General features: G+C 38.9%; 1 long non-coding RNA gene across 6 annotated transcripts; it reads left to right on the forward strand.

The window, feature by feature from the left end:
* The first annotated feature begins 1,850 nt into the window (after positions 1–1,850).
* Positions 1,851–10,714, forward strand: LOC110695641. 6 transcript variants are annotated; one of them, XR_002506145.1, is made up of 5 exons: positions 1,851–2,405; positions 5,177–5,251; positions 5,606–5,744; positions 7,940–10,057; positions 10,169–10,714. It is a non-coding gene; the product is annotated as an uncharacterized LOC110695641 (long non-coding RNA). The 6 variants fall into 6 exon arrangements; XR_002506144.1 differs by having other exon boundaries at positions 1,852–5,251; positions 7,940–8,091; positions 8,272–10,057; positions 10,169–10,711; XR_002506147.1 differs by having other exon boundaries at positions 1,858–5,251; positions 7,940–9,012; positions 10,020–10,057; positions 10,169–10,706.
* Positions 10,715–12,221: the final 1,507 nt, after the last annotated feature.

Consider the following 12,221-nt stretch of genomic DNA (forward strand, 5'->3'; position numbering starts at 1 on the left):
TATATATGTACCCTAGGTGTTGGGGTCGACATACCCCCTTGGTGGTGGCTGGAACAAGTCTGGGCGTAGGGTCTCAGGTGGAATAGCCCCACGACGAGCATACTCGTCGTACATAGGAAAAAGCCCCCTACCTGTGTTCCTCTTCACATACCCCACCCTTTGGTCAAGTGACCCAACTAACCTCCTAAGATCCCTAACCTCCAATAAAAGCTCCCCCTAACCCGTCTTAATCCTACCTAAGGCTTGACCTATATTCTGAAGGTCCCAAACTGGCTCCGAGTCGAGTTGAGGCTGGTGAGGGGGTGACTGTGGCATGCACGATTGTGGCTGCGCTTTGGGGTGACTGCAAACTGGGAGGAAAGTGGGTGAACTCCGTGTTAGGGAGGGGGAATATAGACACGAACTGTTGGGTTTCGTAGCGTCTAACGCTACGCGGAAGAGAAACCTGCCCAAGACCTGCTCACTAATTAAAGTAACTATGCAAGAAATCACATAATTAACAACATAAGAGAGAGAAAGAGAAAAGACATTCTTAACCTTGACGCGTGCTTCGCTCCTATAGAGCTCGGACTTTAAAGCCTTAGCTCCGCAAGCGCGAGAGCCTCTGATGGAGTCCACCCTCGAGACCAGACCCGAACGGCCTCTACCCCGAAGGTTAGTCGGGGCTAGACCAAGTAAGACTAGAGTATTACGAACTTAAAGGTTTTCTCACCTATAGGGAGATGACTTATTAAGTTCAACTCAAGTGGTTTTCCCCAAAACTAAAACTTGGGTATTTATAGGGAAAAGAGACTTGATCTCCCTTCTCCCATCAATGTGGGAGAATTGCATTTTCCACCAATTTATTTTAATCAAAAACAAATTAAAATGCAATGCAATCAACAAGCTCTAAGTAGCAAAGGGTGAGCAAGGGTAGGTGAGGACCACTAAAGGGGGGGGGGGGACCGAAAATCCCCTTGCTCCCCAAGCAAGGCCACTAAGCATCGGTCCCCACTAAAACTCAATAGCATCCCACGCATAGCTGGCAGCCAGCTTGTCTTGGCTGCCAAGGCTTCCTAGCTGGCGCCTGGAACCTTGGCTGGGCTGGCCAGCCTGCATACGCATGCACGCAGCCAGCAAGCCACGCATGCAATGCGGGCTGCTGCTGCTGCGTAGCGTATGCTAGGCGCTGCTTGGAAGCTACTGCTTGTGCTAGGCGCTGCCAAGCACACAAGCATGCTTAGCCTCAGCACATAGCATGCTACGATGCCCAGCACGCAAGCATGCACAGCCACAACACATAGCACGATGCGATGCTAGGCGATGCTACGATGCGTGGCTGTGTGCGAGAGGTTGCGATGCGTGATGCTGCTATGCTAGCACCCATCGCCATAGCACAACATGCATAGCGTGCTGCTGCTATGCTTGATTTAGCGATGATGCGGCTGGGTGCGTGGCCTAGCACGCTAGCATGCTTGCGGCCTTGTGCACCATCCTTGCTAGCATGCTTGCGGTATGCCTAGTTATGCGCATGTAATCTTAAGCTAGCCTAGCACTCGCATTGCTAGGCAAATGCGAGGCTATGGCTTAGCTCTAACTTGTCTCTTGCTTGATTTCTCGTCTCGTCGAATTCTAAATTTGACTCAACTTGCGACGCTCGGTGTTGACGATCTAAGCTCGATATCCAACGTCTTTGTTCGTAATACTCTAACGATTAATTTAATCTTTTAGATTAATTCGTCGTCTCAGTTCAGTCAAGATTAAGCTGTAATATTAATTTCACATTAATATTATTGATCGGAAGCGGCCTCCACCTAGACATTCCGATCACTTGACTTCACTGAAGAATTAACTTTCTAATAATTCTGAACCCTCTGTCGGAATAATACACTTGTTGGAAGGACACCATTCCTTTCACGAACTCTCTCCCTTATTAAACTAGCCAATGTAGAACTTGGTACTAGTAGAAAAAATGAAATAGGCACCCCCCCTTTAGCACCGGTTCTTGAAAACCGGTGCCAAATGAAATGGGCGGGATTAAACAATTCGATTTTGGCATCCGTTTGCCTTAAACCGGTGCCAACTATGGTAATTATGACCGGTTCATACCGGTGCGAATTAAAAAAGACAAAAAAAAAAAAAAAAAAAAAAAAATAGAAAGGTATGCGTTACTCTGCTTCTTCTTCCTTTGTTTCCCCTTGCTTTTCATTTTCGGTTTTCCCTAACTCTCGTTTTCGCCCTTCTCTTAGCTTCAACCACCTCTGAAGTTCCACCTTTTTCCATATCTCTCCTCCGTTACGCGTGCTCGTAGTTCTCCATTGAAGCGCATTCTGAGCTTTGTCCATATCACTCCTCCACTACGCGTACTGTTAATTCTCCATTGAAGCGGATTCGAGCTTTCTCACCTCCATTGAAGCAGCTTCGAGGTAAGAATGTGTTTTTGTCCTTTTTAGATTATCGATTTCAGTTTTCGCAATCTAGGGTTTGTTGTTGATGTGAAATTTGAATTTAGGGTTAGTTCTTGTAAACTAGGGTCAACGAAAGGGGTGGAGGTTTCAGGTTGGGAAAAGGGATGGGAGTTTAGGGTGGTTTCGGGTTGGGGAATTCAAGTTTTGGGCGGTTTCGTTGGTGGGCCTGGGGCGGGAAGTCTATTGCGCTCATGTGGCTCTGGAAGGAGGGTGGTTTCGGTGGTGGTGCAGGGGGAGGGGGTGGCTGTCGGGGCTGGGCTGGGGAGTGGCTGTCGGGCTGGGTGGGGAACTGTTTAATAAAATTTTTTGATTTTAGGGTTTTTGAATTTTAATTAGATAATTGAATTTTTTTTAGTTTTTGGGGTTTCATTGTTGTATTGTTGAAGTTAATATATTGATTTTAAGGATTTTGAATTCAAATCAAATGAGTAAGTAATTTAATTTTTAGTTTGAATTTAAATTTTATTATTTGTAATTTTATGTAATTGAGATTGGATGAAATCAGTTTTTTAGTGGTAATTCGATGAAATTAGGATGAAATCAGTTTTGGGAGTTGATGCTCGAGTTGTTATTGTTGGGGTATTGTTTACTTGTTCTTGTTAGAATTGGTGTTCGGATGTTGTATACTTGTTGTTTGAATTGGTGTACGGGTGGGAATGTTGTTTACTTGTTATTCGAATTGGTGTTCGGCTGTTGTTTACTTGTTCGAATTGGTTTTGAGGTGTTGTTGGATTGTTGTTGTTCGAATTGTTGTTTGATTTGGTCTTGGTATTGTTGTTGTACTTGGATTGAATTGAATTGTTTGAGTTGGATTGAACTGAATTGAATTGTTTGAGTTGGATTAATTTGATAAAAATGGTACTACTTTTGGATTGTAATACTAATCATCGTTAAGCTGCAACTTTATGGGTGTATCGTGTACGTCATGCTTTAGTGGGAATAAGTGATATTAGTGTGGGTTGGTCTCTAAAAATTCATGGTTTAACTAATTTTCTGTTTTTATTAATGTATTTATGCAGAGTGAGCCTACTGTAAATTTTTAATATGTCTTCTGGCTGCTTTTATGCTCTAGACTACGTTTCAGTACACTTATGCCATTTGGTAGTCTATAACTAATAAGATTTAAGTAATGAGCTTGGTGGTTCTAAATAGTATATGTTTAATCCAATATATGTGAGGAAGTGGCTTATCAAGAAGTTTGTATTTTTCTGCACTAAAATAATACTTCGTAGATTTCATGAAGAGCATAGAATTAATAATGTCAGACTTGAGAAGCATGTTTGTAATATGACTATGGGCTAAGATGATTTTAATTTGTTATTATTCAAGGTTGATTATTTTTTTTTATAGCTTTATTTATCTGAATAGAAAAAAGATCTGGCCAATTTGGTTATCAATGCTTGATGTTTGTAAGAGTATAATTGTGTTGACAAAATTAGATTAGCTTATTGGAAATTAATATGATATGTTAATGATCTGAGTTTATTGTGAATTTTGCTTGTTCATTGACAAATTTTTGCAAGCTATAAACATGTTTACCTGAGGTGTTTTGTCAGTTAGATAGAATTGAGAATATAGAATTGTTGTCCTAGGAGTCTGCTAGTCTACTTAAGTATATTAGGCAAGTCTTATCTTGTTGCAAGTTCCTGAGCTTAGATTTATCACACATAAATTGGATGCATCAATAGATTAAGTCTTTTCAAATGATGTTTATGCTAGCATGATTTAGTCAGGGAGTTCTGAGTGCACTAACTATTGAGCAAAATCTCTAAGTCAGCTTCTTGGTTTATATTATTCTTGGAAAATATTAGATTGAAGAGTACATTGCTTGTTTATTGGCCAAGTTTGAGTTATATGCTGCCATTTGCACCACTGTTGTTAAGTCTGAATTTCTGAAGTGCATGCAGTTAGTGCACGTTCTGGCAGCATAATAATGATACTTAGCTAGCTCTAGTCCTAAAATCAGGAGAGCCATTTTGCTGAATATGTTAGATACCAATTTGAACAGTTTCTATCTTTACATGTTGTGTAATTTGAGTAGAAAAGTTTTTAACTGCATACTTAGGACTACCAATTCGTTACCTCATGTTAAATTGCTATTGAAGTGAGAATAATCAATGCCAAAGATATGTGAATTCTAAAGTCTGATTCTGCTTAAAATAGTTTCTGAATGTCTGACATGATAAGTAACTTGCTATTTCTTTGGCATTATTTTATCAGTCCAACATCATGGTTGTATGCTATGAAATTTCCAGGGATTTCTGGAAGTAAGGTTATCTGAGTAATATAATCTGGGTGGAATTATTTTCGAGTAAAATGTGAGCAGGATTTATTTTGGGAATTTTCATAAGAACTAACACTAGTAGAAAATTTGAAATAGGCATCCCCCTTTAGCACCGGTTCTTGAAAACCGGTGCCAAAAGCAATGGGCGGGAATGGAAAATTCAGAGTTGGCACCGGTTCCCACCTAAACCGGTGCCAACTCATTTAATTAGCACCGGTTCAAACCAATGCCAACTTTAAAAAAAAAAAAAAAAAAGAAATCAATGGAGTTGGCACCGGTTCGCCTTAAATCGGTGCCAACTATAGTAATTAGCACCGGTTTGAACCGGTGCCAATTTTTTTTTTTTAAAAAAGCCCGGTTTATAACGTCTTCTTCTTCGTTCATTCAATTCCCACGCTCTCCCTCTTCTCTTTGCTCCACCCCTAAGCTTACTCCATTGAAGCAGCTGCCGCCGCACGCACCACGTCACCTTCTCTTTAGTACTCCATATCCACCTCTCCTCCATTGAAGCAGCTTGGAGGTAATGTGGTCTTCTTAATCTACTGAATTCCTTCGCAATCTAGGGTTTGTCGTTGATTTGGTTTTCAATTTCGTAATTTTAGGGTTCTGGTTTTATTTGTATTTTTTTTAATTTAGTTTCAATTAATTAACCATAAACCCTAAGTTTTTTAATTTTAATATTTTTTATTCTATCATTTGTAGGAATTGTAGATCTAGTTTGTTTGCTCCTCAAACAAGAGTTCAAATTCAATAGTTAGTGGCTATTTTTTCCAATGCTCTTATAGTTTTATATATGTGTTAGTTATTAGTAGCAAAAATGGTACAAAATGATCTTATAGTTGGTTGTTTGATTGGATTTTGATATAAAATGTAGGAGGAAGCAAGAGCAGTAGGGCTGTTGAGAAGTGAGAAAATGGCAAATTTAGTTGGGTGTTGTTGTGAGGGTGATGATGAGAGATTGCTAGTTGCTGAGTTCATGCCCAATGAAACACTTTCTAAGCATCTCTTTCACTGTGAGTATCATCTAAATTCATAACTTTCTTGTTTAAGATTGAAATGTTGTGACCTTGACTATGCATTTGTTATTTTTCTATCAAAGGGACTTTGTATGTGTCGTGTTGAATTAGGCATTGCTTTTGTGTTTTCGATATGTAATAATCAATGAGGTATGATTACCATGATTATGTTATATATAAGGATAGTGGTCATTTGAGGAGATGGTCAATCTTACTTGTGTTAATGGTTGATTTGAAGAAGTTGTGGTTACTTTTATCAATCTTTACAATTTGGGGGGATGATCTGATTCAAGGTCAGTTTAGTTGTGTTTACCATGATTAGGATAACTCAGCCCCATTGATTTGAATGGGTTGTTTATCTGAGGTTGTGGCATCCAAATTCCTTACACACGTAAGACTTTTTTTAAGGTGCATTTTAGAAACAGTTTATTTGCTCAAATAGATGACTTCATTACATTGTCCAGATACTTGTCCTTTATTTTACCACATTAGGCAAATACATCAGGTATAATTGCTCTCGTTCGCTAGTAAATGCAATCTGTCTCTAGATGCTAAGCAGTAAATCCTCTCAAAAACCTTTATTTTCTGAAAAAGAAATGAGATGGAGATGCTATCTGGATGTCGAGTCATTTAAAAGTGTTATTCGAAGAGTTATGAAAAGAGACACCAAAGCATAAACCAGCCACAGTTTTGAAAAAACTCGATTCCTAAAAACTCGCCTTGTTAGATTTTCAGGCTAACATTTGGAGCTTTTGTTGTAGAACAAATATAAGCAGACTGTTCATCTTTGAATTACTAGTGATACTGACATATGACACAACTCAATTGAGAGTAGAAATGATTTATGTATGTGCTTAACTGCTTACTGTGGGAAGGCAGCCGAGGGTAGGCAGATGAGAGGGCGTGCTGGGAAGCTTTTGAATGGATGTCGTATACAGTAGTTCAGATCATTTCAGTTAGGAAGTTTTTGTTTTCTGCTAACTGTGTGATGGGGACCAACTTGTTGCTCTGTTGTGAGCATGTACATGGCAGGTATTTCCTGACGTTGATAACTGGGTTGCTCCACTCTCTGTTTTGTAATTTGATGTCCACTGTATGAGTGTCGTGAGAAGGGGTGCAAAACTTTATGGCGAATTACTTTTTGCTTTTTAGTTGCTTTTATTTGTTTACTACCTCCATTTCTATTTGTTCTTGAAATTTTTATGCAATTGGAGAGATAGTGTTGATGTGGTGACTCGATAGTAATAGGAAAAGTAAATGAGTGTAAGTGTAAATACATTAGGTAAGAGAGTAAGGTATTATATGGGGTTTGCCAAAAATGGAATAAAATGAAAGTGTAGAGGACTTTAAGGAACGAACTTATGGGGAAAGTATTAAAAACATGTAGGAACAGAGTTGGTACTGTATTATTTTTCATGGTTGGTCTTTTGATTGAATGTCTTTTGAATTATGGGATCAAGTGGTGTATTTGGCTACTTCCTAGTCTCACACTGGTAGAAACTGAGCTCCTTGTGTCTCATTCACCCTTAACTTGGATTAGAGGTTTATTTTATTATCCTTAAAATTTCTTTTTCCCTGTATATCTTGATGATGCTGAACATCTGGTCCCCCTCTCCTCATACCTCAACTGTTTTAATATCTTATTCTTATTATGAAGTGTAGCTGTTTGTACCTTTTGTCAGCTTCGAACAAAAGCTAGCATATTGTTAGGCTCAATTATTTTTATGTTCAGCTTTCTTGACCCTGATGTCTTATTTGTTTTGTTTTTTTAAAATCCCGAGCATGCACTTTATCAATATATGTAACTTTTTTGAGTGTGACATCTACACATAGGGATAGGCTGGCTTGGGTACACATGAAGCCTCAATTTTAGCTTACTGAGATGCATGCTTTTTTTAAAACTGTAATATAAACTTCGACCGCTATTAACAGCTATTTAGTTAGGATTTAGGAATTTAGTTTAGCCTGACTAGGCTTTGCTTATCAAGTGATTTTCATATCAATTGTAAATTTGCATTTCCTGCAACTTATTTTAGTGACATTGATATTGCATTGGCCGACTGATTTGTGTGGAGAGGTTAGGCATGTATTGTAGTTTTTTATTTGAACATGGTTGTCCTGGATGAGGATGACAAGTATAATCTGAGTCCAGATATGACCTTCTGTTTAACATCAATAATATTTTTTTGTAGGGATGCAGCTGCTGTAGCACAATTCTGGTCCTGGCTGGAAGCTGAAATTAGCAAGGGTGTGACATTGACAGAGGTGGAAGTGGCAGACAAACTTCTTGAGTTTCGTTCCAAGCATGATGGTTTTGTGGATACAAGTTTTGATACTATAAGTGGTACTATTCAATTGCTCTTTTGACTATTGAATTATATCCTTTTAAATAGCTTTTAACCAACTCTGTTGAGTATATTTTTATATTAAGTCATTGCGAAGAACCTCAAAATACATGAGTGATATATTTTTAAATCTTGTGAATTTTGCTGCTATATTTTAAGCATTTTGATTTTTTTTTTAGGTGAGAAATAAAGTAATTTCTGGAAACACAGAAAAAAGGAGTGGTAGTAGACACAGTACTGTTCTATCATAACATGCACAATCTAAGTTACACAGTGGCAAGAAGGGTATTTGACCAACTTTCAAACCTGGTTCAGAAACATGATTTTGCAGCTTCCTGTTGTACATGTATGACTGTTTCTTTTTGTTTATTTACTGGAAATGATATTTATAAAGTGCTTCATGTAAGGGTTGCCCTAGCTTCTTTCTCTTTATGTTTTGTAGTCTAGATTGTACTTCATTACTTTTTGGACCAATTGTATTTTTTATGCTTCCTCTCTTTGGATTGTGGACTCAGGCTCTTCTCTCCCCCATCTTTAACCCAAAGTAAAAAAAAACGCTGTTTTGTGTATATTTGCATTTTTTATGTATGTAGGCTGCTAGGTTACCATTTGGATAAGATTTTAAAATTAATATTAGTACAATCTGTTTAATTGCTGGTGTTGACATGTTACCTTATCCATTTCTACCATTTATGCATCCACTTGGTCTTGAGGAAGTTTGTTTTTGTAAATTCTCTTGAATTCTGATGCTTTGGCTCCCTGAAAATTTCATCTAGCATACTTCACTCTATGTTTCTTGGAAGTTTAATAAAGATTTGTAGGGAGCACATTATATAGATGGGACAACAGACATAACAAGGGCGGTTCATTTTGGTGAACCTACTTCTCGAGAAAAAGAGTGTTTCACTCATGTTTTACAGGTGCTAATTACGACTTCCAAATCCATTAATCTTTTATGAGAAATTAACACATATGTACTTGCTCTAGATATTTGTTATGCTTATTTGCTGGCCATTGCCTAGGCCCCTCGCACAAAAAAAAAAAATGGATATATGTATTAAATATTCATTTACGATAAGATAAATGCAGGCTCTTGACTAAAGCAGTGTGACATATGAAACTCGTTCGCTCTTGCCTGATTGTAAAGGTCACCAAATTTTTGGAATGGAAGAATAATATACTACCAGATTTTATGCATTATTGATTCTTTTGCCCCCGTATCTGGCTTGTCTTGGCATTGCTCTCTCTGATTTTAGTATAAACATTGTTTACATTCTTTCTATATGCTTATTTCTTAATAGACTCTCCTATCAGGATCTTTTAAGGATTATGCAGCCTTCTCGAACTAGGCGTTCTGATGTTATTACAAGCATGATTAAAACTCTTTTTGCCCATTTTATGATTAAAAAGATCTCCTACCTGAATCTTTTTAAGGACCGTCTAGCCTTCTCTAATTAGTTCCTTTTGCCTGAATTAACACTTATCTGAACTTATTCCATTATAAAAGTGAATATACCTTAAAAAAGTGAATCTTACATGTTTCTGATTTTAGAAATTATGTGAACAACTTGACCCTGTGGCTCAAAGCTTTGGTTGTTGTGTCGTGTTTATATACAAGTATGATATTGGGGAATTACGAGTACACTTCTATTATCAATGAAACAAGGGGGTAGTTGAAGCAGGGAGGGGGGAGGTGCAGCAGGGGGCCAGGACAGGTGGAGCAGGGATGTATTAATCATCGGATAAAGGGCCCTGAATCTATTGCTGATCATATGTATCGAATGGCGTTGATGGGTTTGATTGCTGGGGACATTCCGGGTGTGAACAGGGAGACGTTGGATGTTAACCAATTATGCTTGTTTTGGACACATTGATATTTCCCTTGCTGATGAGCTGTATTATCTTCTTTTGACAATGCTTTGCACAGATGTATCAAGATGGCAGTAGTTCATGATATTGCTGAAGGTATACTCTTTTTTTTTACAATATCTTATATTTTCATGGTATTTTAAGTTGTTGATATTCTTTGTGACAAGAATCAGCTTGCCAATATTGTTTATTTCTTCACTGCATTAGGACATCAGAGCAATAACGAGCAAGACAGCCCAGCAAACAGGAGCACATCAGAGCGCCACCAGCACAGCACCACAACAGCTCACCAGTACCGCAACACAGAGGACCACGCAGCAGAACCCAGCAAACACAGCAGCCTGACCAGCAAGCAACACAACACTATAGCAGAGCAGCAAACACCCTGCACAGCCTAACCAGAGCAGAACAGAAACACAGCAGCTCAAGAACTCAAACCAGTCACCCAGCCAGCCTGAACATAACAGAGACAGCCACAGAAGCAAACAGATGCCCGGTCAGCATGAACAGGCAGAGGCACAGCAGCGCAGCAGAACAGAAACAGCAGAGCAGTCTGGATTATTTAATTTTTTTTGGACGAAAATTGTAATATTACAACCTTTTTTAATAAAAATATGTAACTTTATGTATATGTTAATGTTTCTATATCAATTTAAGTGGAAAAAATGCAAATTTTTTTTTTTTTATTTTTTTGGGGTATTTTTGGCATCGGTTTGGACCAGAACCGGTGCCAAAAGTTTTTTTAAAAATTTTTTTTAATACTATTGGCACCGCTTCAAAGCAAGAACCGGTGCCTAAAGTGGGGTTTTTTGCACCGGTTCTTGCTTTGAACCGGTGCCAATAGTATTGAAAAAAAAAATCGCGCCATGGTAGTTGGCACCGGTTAACCGGTGCCAAATCATGTAGTTAGCACCGGTTAACCGGTGCTAAATGCTTTAGTTGGCACCAGTGTTGAACCGGTGTCAAATTTTCATGGATTTGGCATCCCTCAAATACCCAACGGTTCAAAACCGGTGCCAAAGGGGGGGTTTGAACCGGTGCCTTTTTATCTTTTTCGTCTAGTGCTGATGGTTCTGATGAGTGTCATTTATGGAACTCATAGGGTAGTGTTAGGTTGTTTTCCCCTTCTTTTTAGAGATTTCTTTCTTAATAATTTCTTAATTTTGTTCATTTGTTCATTTGTTTCTTCATTCTTGCTTATTTTATGATTTCTTGCGTTTTAAGGGTAATTTTGTCTTTTCTACTCTACTCGCTTTGTTTTCCTTTATTGCAGGTCTTGTTCGGGGCTCGGGATTTATTTTAGAAGATTCTTCAAGTTTTTGGATGCTCAGAACGAGATCTCATACCATTTGAATGCCTAAGGATCAAGTTGTGAAGCATACTCCTACTCAAGGCCTTGCGCTCTCGTGCATGCTCTCATCACATGTATTGGTAATGAACACGCAAAAATGAAGATTTAAAGGCTGCCCCCCTCGTGAGTATCAGGTGAGAGCGTCAGTGAGGAGCATGCATGTGCGCGCAAGAAACTAAACAATGGCCGAGGAAAGGGTGTGCTGCTGCAGCTAATGCGAGGAGTGCTTCTGGTGCGCGCAAGGATCGAAGGTATGCTAGAGGGAGCTACTTCGCTTCTAGGTATCCGCTGCGCCACGGGAGAAGTTTCCGCGCCATGACAAAGGTCGCAGCGCCACGTTAAAAAGCACTATGTCACGACAATCACCACCGTGGCACGACAATCTTATTTTGTGCTCATTGTTCGTGCTGCGCGTGTCTTTGAGGAGGACATACCCTTTGGTGCGCGCGCTCATACCCCCTTGTGCGTGCACACCACATGCCAAGACTCGGGTTTCTTCTTCTCTTCTATAAATAACCTAGACTTAATAACTTTAAAATAACTTAGAATTCCTCTCTCATATTTTAGCTTAGGTTGAGAGTTCCTCTCTCTAGCTTTAGGGTTAGTTTTAGGAGTAATTAGCCTTGAGAACTATGCTAGATTGCATTGTAGATCCTAATGACATGACCACTTGATTTAGAATGAGCAATTGTTGATTGGTTTGAAGTTTGATTAGTCAACGACCTACTTTTCCATATGTTAAGTTCATCCTAATATGTTCTAACCCCGCCCAATAGCTCAAGGTATGATAAGTCTCCCCACTACACCTAGTATGTCCCACCTATTCTGTAATTAGGCCACTGAAGTAAATTGGGGTTTTAACGTTATTGTCGCATGAATTCCCGTGTCTACTAAAATGGTTCACAATGT

This window comes from Chenopodium quinoa, unplaced genomic scaffold, assembly GCF_001683475.1.
Source record: "Chenopodium quinoa cultivar QQ74 unplaced genomic scaffold, ASM168347v1, whole genome shotgun sequence".
In the NCBI taxonomy this organism is placed as follows: Eukaryota; Viridiplantae; Streptophyta; class Magnoliopsida; order Caryophyllales; family Amaranthaceae; genus Chenopodium; species Chenopodium quinoa.